Here is an 8,165-nt window from a genome sequence, read left to right on the forward strand (position 1 = left end):
TAAATTTTCTGCCCTTTTCTCTTTTATTCTTCTGGTTCTTCTATATATGAATGTTGTTATTTTTTTTTAAATGAATGTTTTTATGTTTCATGGAGTAACTGAGTTTCCTAAGTCCGTTCTTATTATGTGTAATATTTTTTTCTTACTTTTGTTCAGCTTGATTGTTTTTTGTTAGATTATTACTCTGTCTTCTAAGTCATTAATTTGTTCCTCTGCTTCTTCCAGCCTGCTGTTCATTATCAAGCATCTTTCTCATTTTGTTTATTGAGCCCTTTATCTCTGCCTTGTTATTCCTTACTTCTGTGTTAAGGGTCTTTTCTCAAGTCCAATGAGTATACTTATGATAATTGCTTTAAATATCCCATCAGGCATGTTACTTACATCTGTTTCAGTTAGGTTCTGGTCTCATGATGTTTTCCTATTCTTTCATTTATGATACATTTCTCTGTCTCCTCATTTTGCCTAAGTCTCTGTGCTTCTTTTCCTGTGTCACAAAAGGCAGCCATGTATCCTATGTAATTGAGGGTAATAATTTTATGAAGAGTCCTGTAGTGCTCTTCCATGTAGTGACCCCTCTTCACACATGTTCTGTTGCTTCTGGAATGTCTCCAATGTGTTGCATATGCACTGATGTTGTGTTCTGGCTGCTTTATCATTCAGGCCAGTCATCTGCAGAGACTCTCTTTTCCTATTTGGAGCAGTGTTTGGTCCCTGGCCTGAATGTTGTGAGTTGTAAGTAGGTGTGATCTGGTATGTTTATGGAATGAGATCTGTCATCACTGCTGCTAGATCCAAGTCACCAGAAAACTCAGGCATCAGGAGACTAGGTATGGGAAGAGATTTGGGCTGGACTTCTGGGAGATGGATACTGCCCCTAAGACTCAAGCAAACATGACCTGGAGGTTTGATTCCACTGGAGTGTCAGGGAGGACTGGATTTGATGAAACCATGTAAGGTAGGAGAGAACAAGTGTATGCACTGCTCTGGTTCCTGCAGATGACTCTGTGCTTATGTTGAGGGGCAGGGGAGGGTAATGTTTCTGGCCAGTTCCATTGTTCCCAGGGGTTATTTCTATGAACACGGTCTCTCTGGAATTTGTTCCAAGATGGGTGAATAACCTTCACATTCCGTGTGCCAGTTGCTCTTAAGAACAGTGTTTTGGTGGTGTGTCAGAATATGGTGGTGTAGGAGGTTAATTGGGTTCACCTCGTCCTACTGGACACTTAGATTCCACCCACATCTGCCTATATAACCCAGAAATCCACCAGAAGACTAGCAAAATGGACTCTCCAGAGCCAAGCTTAGACAAGAGGCCCACAGAAGAGGGTAGGAAGGGTGGAGAGGCAGAGTGTGCTACACGAACTGGCAGGAGGGAGCTGGGCCCTGGAGGGACAGCCCTCTGGGAAAGGCAGATTCCCCCAAGTCTGGCTTGCAAAAGTGGAGGAGATGGATTCTGTGAGTTCTGACAGCCAGCAAGACATAACATCTGGAATGTTAAAAGTCAACAGCTCTACTCTAGGAAAGTTGGGAGGGCGAGATGACACTGGGAGGGAAAGTTGTTGAGCCCCAGAAGGACAGAGCTCCACTGGGGAACAACAGTGCTGGAAAGCACCATCTCCCTTTCCCATCTGCCAGCTGAATTTCCAAAGGGCACTAGTTCCCATCACTGAACTTGCTTCCACTGTGCAAATGCCCAATGCCGTGCTTCTGTGGATCCATCCCTCCTACCAGACTGCCTCCCCCCAGGTGCTGCAGAGCCACTCCCACAGGGGACCACCAACAACCAAGTGAGCTAAGGCTGCCCCTCCCACCCCTGTGCACCTTGGGAATCCACCCTGGCTAGTAAGCCGTTGGCCACATCCCATCAAAACAGCACCACAAGCCTGGCAATGTGCAAGCAGCCCAGACAGGGGCCACACAACTCCATAGTGAGTCCTACCCTGAGAGAGGTGAAGATAAGTTACACACCAGTCTGACTGTTGCCACAACAGTGGGCTGGGGGAAGACATTGGGACTGACTGTGGCCCTGCCCACCAACACATATTTCTCTGGAAAGCACAGGGAAAGTGTCCTGCAGTTTGGAGCTACCACAGAGATTGGCCAAAATGATGAAACAGAAGAATTCTCCCTGAAAGAAACCCCAGGAAGTGGTCACAGGTAATGAAGTAGTCAAACCAATTTAAGCAATATAAAAGAACAAGAATTTAGAATAATAGTCATAAAATTAATGGCGGGGCTTGAAAAAAGCATAGAGGACAGCAGAGAATCTATTGCTACAGAGATCATGGGACTAAAAATTAGTCACGACGAACTAAAAAATTGCTATAAATGAGGTGCAAAATAAAATGGAGGGGGCCATATCACGGAATGAAGAGGCAGAGGAGAGAATAGGTGAATTAGAAGATAAAATTATGGAAAAGGAGGAAGCTGAGAAAAAGAGAGAGAAAAAAATTCAGGAGTATGAGGGGAGAAATAGAGAACTAAGTGATGCAATCAAACAGAACAGTATCCATATCATAGGAATTGCAGAAGAGGAGAGAGAGAAAGGGGCTGAAGGTATACTTGAACAAATCATAGCTGAGAACTGTCCTGACCTGGAGAAGGAAACAGGCAGAGAAATCCAAGAGGCACAGAGAACTTGCTTCAGACATAATGTGAATCAACCTTCTGCATGACACATCATAGTGAAACTAGCAAAATACAAGGATAAAGAGAAAATTTTGAATGCAGCTAGGGATAAACAGCCTCTAACTTACATAGGTAGACACCTAAGGATAGTAGCTATCTATCTACTGAAACTTGGCAGGCCAGAAAGGAATGTCAGGAAATCTTCAATGTGATGAACAGAAAAAATATGCAGCTGAGAAAACCTTATCCAGCAGGTCTGTCATTCAGAATACAAGGAGAGATAAAGGTTTTCCCAAACAAACAAAAACTGAAGGAATTCATCACCACTAAACACGCCCTACAAGGGATTCTAAGGGGGACTCTGTGAGTGAAATGTTGCAAGGACCACAAAGTACCAGAGACATCACTAGAAGCATGACACTTACAGACATCACAATCACTCTAAACCTGTATCTTTCAATAATAACACTGAATGTAAATGGACTAAATGCTCCAACCAAAAGACATAGGGTATCAAAATGGATTAAAAAAAAACAGAGGATCCATCTATTTGCTTTCTACAAGAGACTCATTTTAGACCTGAGGACACCTTCAGACTGAAAGTTAGGGGCTGGAGAACTATCTATCATGCTACTGGAAGTCAAAAGAAAGCTGGAATAGCCATACTTACAGCAGACAAACTAGACTTTAAATTAAAGGCTGTAACAAGAGATGAAGAAGGGCATTATATAATAATTACAGGCTCTATCCATCAGGAGGAGCGAACAATTATAAATGTCTATGCACCGAATACGGGAGCCCCCAAATACATGAAACAATCACAAACAAACCAACCTTATTAATAAGAATGTGGTAACTGCAGGGGACTTTAATACTCCACTTACAACAATGGATAGATCATCTAGACACAGGATCAATAAAGAAACAAGGGCCCTGAATGATACATTGGATCAGATGGACTTGACAGATATACTTAGAACTTTGCATCCCAAAGCAAGAGAATGTACTTTCTTCTCCAGTGAACATGAAACATTCTGCAAGATAGATCACATACTGGGTCACAAAACGGCTCTTCATAAGTATACAAGAATTGAGATCATACCATACACACTTTCAGACCACAATGCTATGAAACTTGAAATCAAACACAGGAAAACGTTTGGAAAACCTCCAAAAACATGGAGGTTAAAGAGTACCCTACTGAAGAATGAATGGGTCAACCAGGCAATTAGAGAAGAAACTAAAAAATATATGGAAACAAATGAAAATGAAAATACAACAGTCCAAATGCTTTGGGATGCAGTGAAGGCAGTCCTGAGAGGAAAATACATTGCAATCCAGGCCTATCTCAAGAAACAAGAAAAATCCCAAATACAAAATTTAACAGCACATCTAAAAGAAATAGAAGCAGAACAGCAAAGACACGCCAAACCCATCAGAAGAGATATAATAAAGATCAGAGCATAAATAAACAATATAGAGTCTGAAAATTGTAGAGAAGATCAATGAAACCAAGAATGTTTTTTTTTTTTTGAAAAAATAAACAAAATTGATAAACCTCTAGCTAGGCTTCTCAAAAAAGAAAAGGGAGAGGACCCAAATAGATAAAATCATGAATGAAAATGGAATTATTACAACCAAACCTTCAGAAATTCAAACAATTATCGGGCAGTACTATGAAAAATTATATGCCAACAAACTGGACAACCTGGAAGAAATGGGACAAATTCCTAAGCACCATACACTTCCAAAACTCAAACAGGAAGAAATAGAAACTTGAACAGACCCATAACCAGCGACGAAGTTGAATCAGTAATCAAAAATCTCCCAGCAAATAAGAGTCCAGGACCAGATGGCTTCCCTGGGGAATTCTAACAGACACTGAAAGCAGAGATAATACCTATCCTTCTCAAGCTGTTCCAAAAAATAGAAAGGGAAGGAAAACTTCCAGACTCATTCTATGATGCCAGCATTACTTTGATTCCCAAACCAGACAGAGACCCAGCAAAAAAAGAGAACTACAGGCCAATATCCCGGATGAATATGCATGCAAAAATTCTCAATAAGATACTAACAAATCAAATTCAACAGCATATATAAAGAATTATTCACCATGATCAAGTGGGATTCATTCCTGGGCTGCAGTGCTGGTTCAACATTCACAAATCAATGTGATACATCACATAAATAAAAGAAAAGAAAAGAACCATATGATCCTGTCAATCCATGCAGAAAAAAAAAAAAAAAAACATTTGACAAAATTCAGCATGCTTTCTTAATAAAAACGCTCGAGAAAGTCAGGATAGAAGGAACATACTTAAGCATCATAAAAGCCATTTATGAAAAGCCCACAGCTAATATCATCCTCATTGGGTAAAAACTAAGAGCTTTCCCCCTGAGATCAGGAACGCGACAGGGATGCCCACTCTCACCATTGTTTAACATAGTGTTGGAAGTTCTCGCAATAGCAATCAGACAACAAAAGGAAATCAAAGGCATCAAAATTGGCAAAGATGAAGTCAAGCTTTCACTTTTTGCAAATGACATGATACTGTACATGGAAAACCCGAGAGACTCCACCAAAAGTCTTCTAGAACTCGTACATGAATTTAGCAAAGTCACAGGATACAAAATCAATGTACAGAAATCAGTTGCATTCTTATACACTAATAATAAAGCAACAGAAAGACAAATAAGGAAACTGATCCCATTCATAATGGCACCAAAAATCATACAATACCTAAAAATAAACCCTAACCAAAGATGTTAAAAGATCTGTATGCTTAAAACTATAGAAAGCTTATGAAGGAAATTGAAGAAGATACAAAGAAATGGAAAAACGTTCCATGCTCATGGATTGGAAGAATAAATATTGTTAACATGTTAATGCTACTCGAAGTGATCTACACATTCAATGAAATCCCAATCAAAATTGCACCAGCTTTCTTCTCAAAGCTAGAGCAAGCAATCCTAAAATTTGTATGGAACCACAAGAGACCCCGAGTAGCCAAAGTAATTTTGAAGAACCCAAAGCGGGAGACATCACAATCCCAGACATTAGCCTCTACTACAAAGCTGTAATCATCAAGACATCATGGTATTGGCACAAAGACAGACACATAGGCCAATGGAATAGAATAGAGACTCTAGAATTGGACTCAGAAAAGGATGGCCAACTAATCTTTGACAAAGCAGGAAAGAATATTCAATTGAAAAAAGACAGTCTGCTTAACAAATAGTGCTGGGAGAACTGGACAGCAACATGCAGAAGGATGAAACGAGACCACTTTCTTACACCATTCACAAAAATAAACTCAAAATGGATGAAGGCTCCTTAATGTGAGAAACGAAACCATCAAAACCTTAGAGGAGAAAGCAGAAAAACACCTCTGCATTCTCAGCCACAGCAATTTCTTACTTGACACATCTCCAAAGGCAAGGGAATTAAAAGCAAAAATGAACTATTGACACCTCATGAAGATAAAAATCTTCTGTACTGCAAAGGAAACAATTCAAAAAAACTAAAAGGCAAGCTATGGGATGAGAAAAGATATTTGCAAATGACATATTGAATAAAGGGCTAGTATCCAAAATTTATAAAGAATTTACCAAATTACACACCTGAAAAACAAATAATCCAGTGAAGAAATGGGCAGAAAACATGAATAGACACTTCTCTAAAGAAGACATCCAGATGGCCAACAGGCACATGAAAAGATGCTCAACATCACTCCTCATCAGGGAAATACAAATCAAAACCACACTGAGATTCTACCCCATGCCAGTCAGAGTGGCTAAAATGAACAAATCAGGAGACTATAGATGCTGGCGAGGATGTGGAGAAACGGGAACCCTCTTGCAGTGTTGGTGGGAATGCAAACTGGTGCAGCCACTCTGGAAAGCAGTGTGGAGATTACTCTAAAAATTAAAAATATATCTACACTAGAACCCAGCAATAGCACTGCTAGGAATTTACCCAAGGGTTACAGGAGTGCTAATGCATAGGGGCACTTGTACCCCAATGTTTATAGCAGCACTCTCAACAATAGCCAAATTATGGAAAGAGCCTAAATGTCCATCAATTGATGAGTGGATAAAGAAATTGTGGTTTATATACACAATGGAGTACTGCATGGCAATAAGAAAGAATGAAATATGGCCTTTTATAGCAACATGGATGGAACTGGAGAGTGTTATGCTAAGTGAAATAAGTCATACAGAGAAAGACTGTTACCATATGTTTTCACTCTTATGTGGATCCTGAGAAACTAAACAGAAGACCATGGGGGAGAGGAAGGAAAAAAAAGTTAGATATGGAGGGAGGCAAGCTATAAGAGACTCTTAAATGCTGAGATAAAAGTGTGGGTTGGGGGGGTGGGAGGGAGGAGAGAATGGGTGATGGTCATTGAGGAGGGCACCTGTTGGGATGAGCACTGGTGTTTTATGGAAACCAATTTGACAATAAATTTCATATATAAAAAAAGAACACTATTTCCATGCTCTATGTCCATGGGGTGTTTACCTGTATTGTCTCCAAAAGCAGTACAATGCCTTCTGGTCTCTATCCCAGCCAAGCCAGCTGACTTCTAAAACTCCAAGTTTTAATCCCTGCCGGCTGTAGGAATTCATGAAATTAAACCCCTCTTGCTTCCCAAGCCAGTTGCCATTGGGATTCATTTTCTCCATTAGCTCCTGTATGTGCTAGTCTGTCCTTGGCCTTCTCTGTGACTACAGTCCTTCTCCATTTTCGCAGCCACAATTTATTTTTCTCCCAAGCAGCATCGCTGAACTTTCTACCTTTGTAGATGTAGCCTTTCTTTACCTTTAGTTGTGGTATTGTTATGCTAGTCTTCCTATCAATTTCTGGAGTATTTAGGAGTATTTGGTAGTTATCTAGTTGTATTCATGGTATAAGACTAGCCCTGGGTCCCCCATTCCACTGCCATATTCCAAACCCCCAGTCTTTATTGTAGTCTATTTTGTCTGATACAAATATTACTACCTGGCTTTTTTTTTCAGGGTCTTTTTTAATTCCTTCACTTTCAGTCTGTATGTGTCTTTAGATCTGAGGTAAGTCTCTTGCAGACAGCATATAGATGGATCTTGTGTTTTATCCGTTTTGCCACTCTCTATTTTTTTTAATTTTTTTAACGTTTATTTATTATTGAGAGACAGAAAGAGACAGAGCACGAGCAGAGGAGGGGCAGAGAGAGGAGGAGACACAGAATCTGAAGCAGGCTCCAGGCTCTGAGCTGTCAGCACAGAGTCTGACACAGGGCTCAAACTCACAAACTTATGAGATCATGACCTGAGCCAAAGTCAGATGCTCAACAGACTGAGCCACCCAGGCGCCCCAATGTTTTGTTTGTTTGTTTGTTTGTTTAATGGAGCATTTAAGCCATTTACATTTAAAGTAATTATTGATAGATATGTTTGTTTTCTGGTTGTTTTGTAGTTCTCAGATACTTTCTTCTTCTCCTCTTGCTCTTTTTCTTCATGACTGATGAATGTCTGTAGTAATGTGTTAGCTTGTGTAG

This window comes from Leopardus geoffroyi, chromosome A1, assembly GCF_018350155.1.
Source record: "Leopardus geoffroyi isolate Oge1 chromosome A1, O.geoffroyi_Oge1_pat1.0, whole genome shotgun sequence".
Lineage (NCBI taxonomy): Eukaryota > Metazoa > Chordata > Mammalia > Carnivora > Felidae > Leopardus > Leopardus geoffroyi.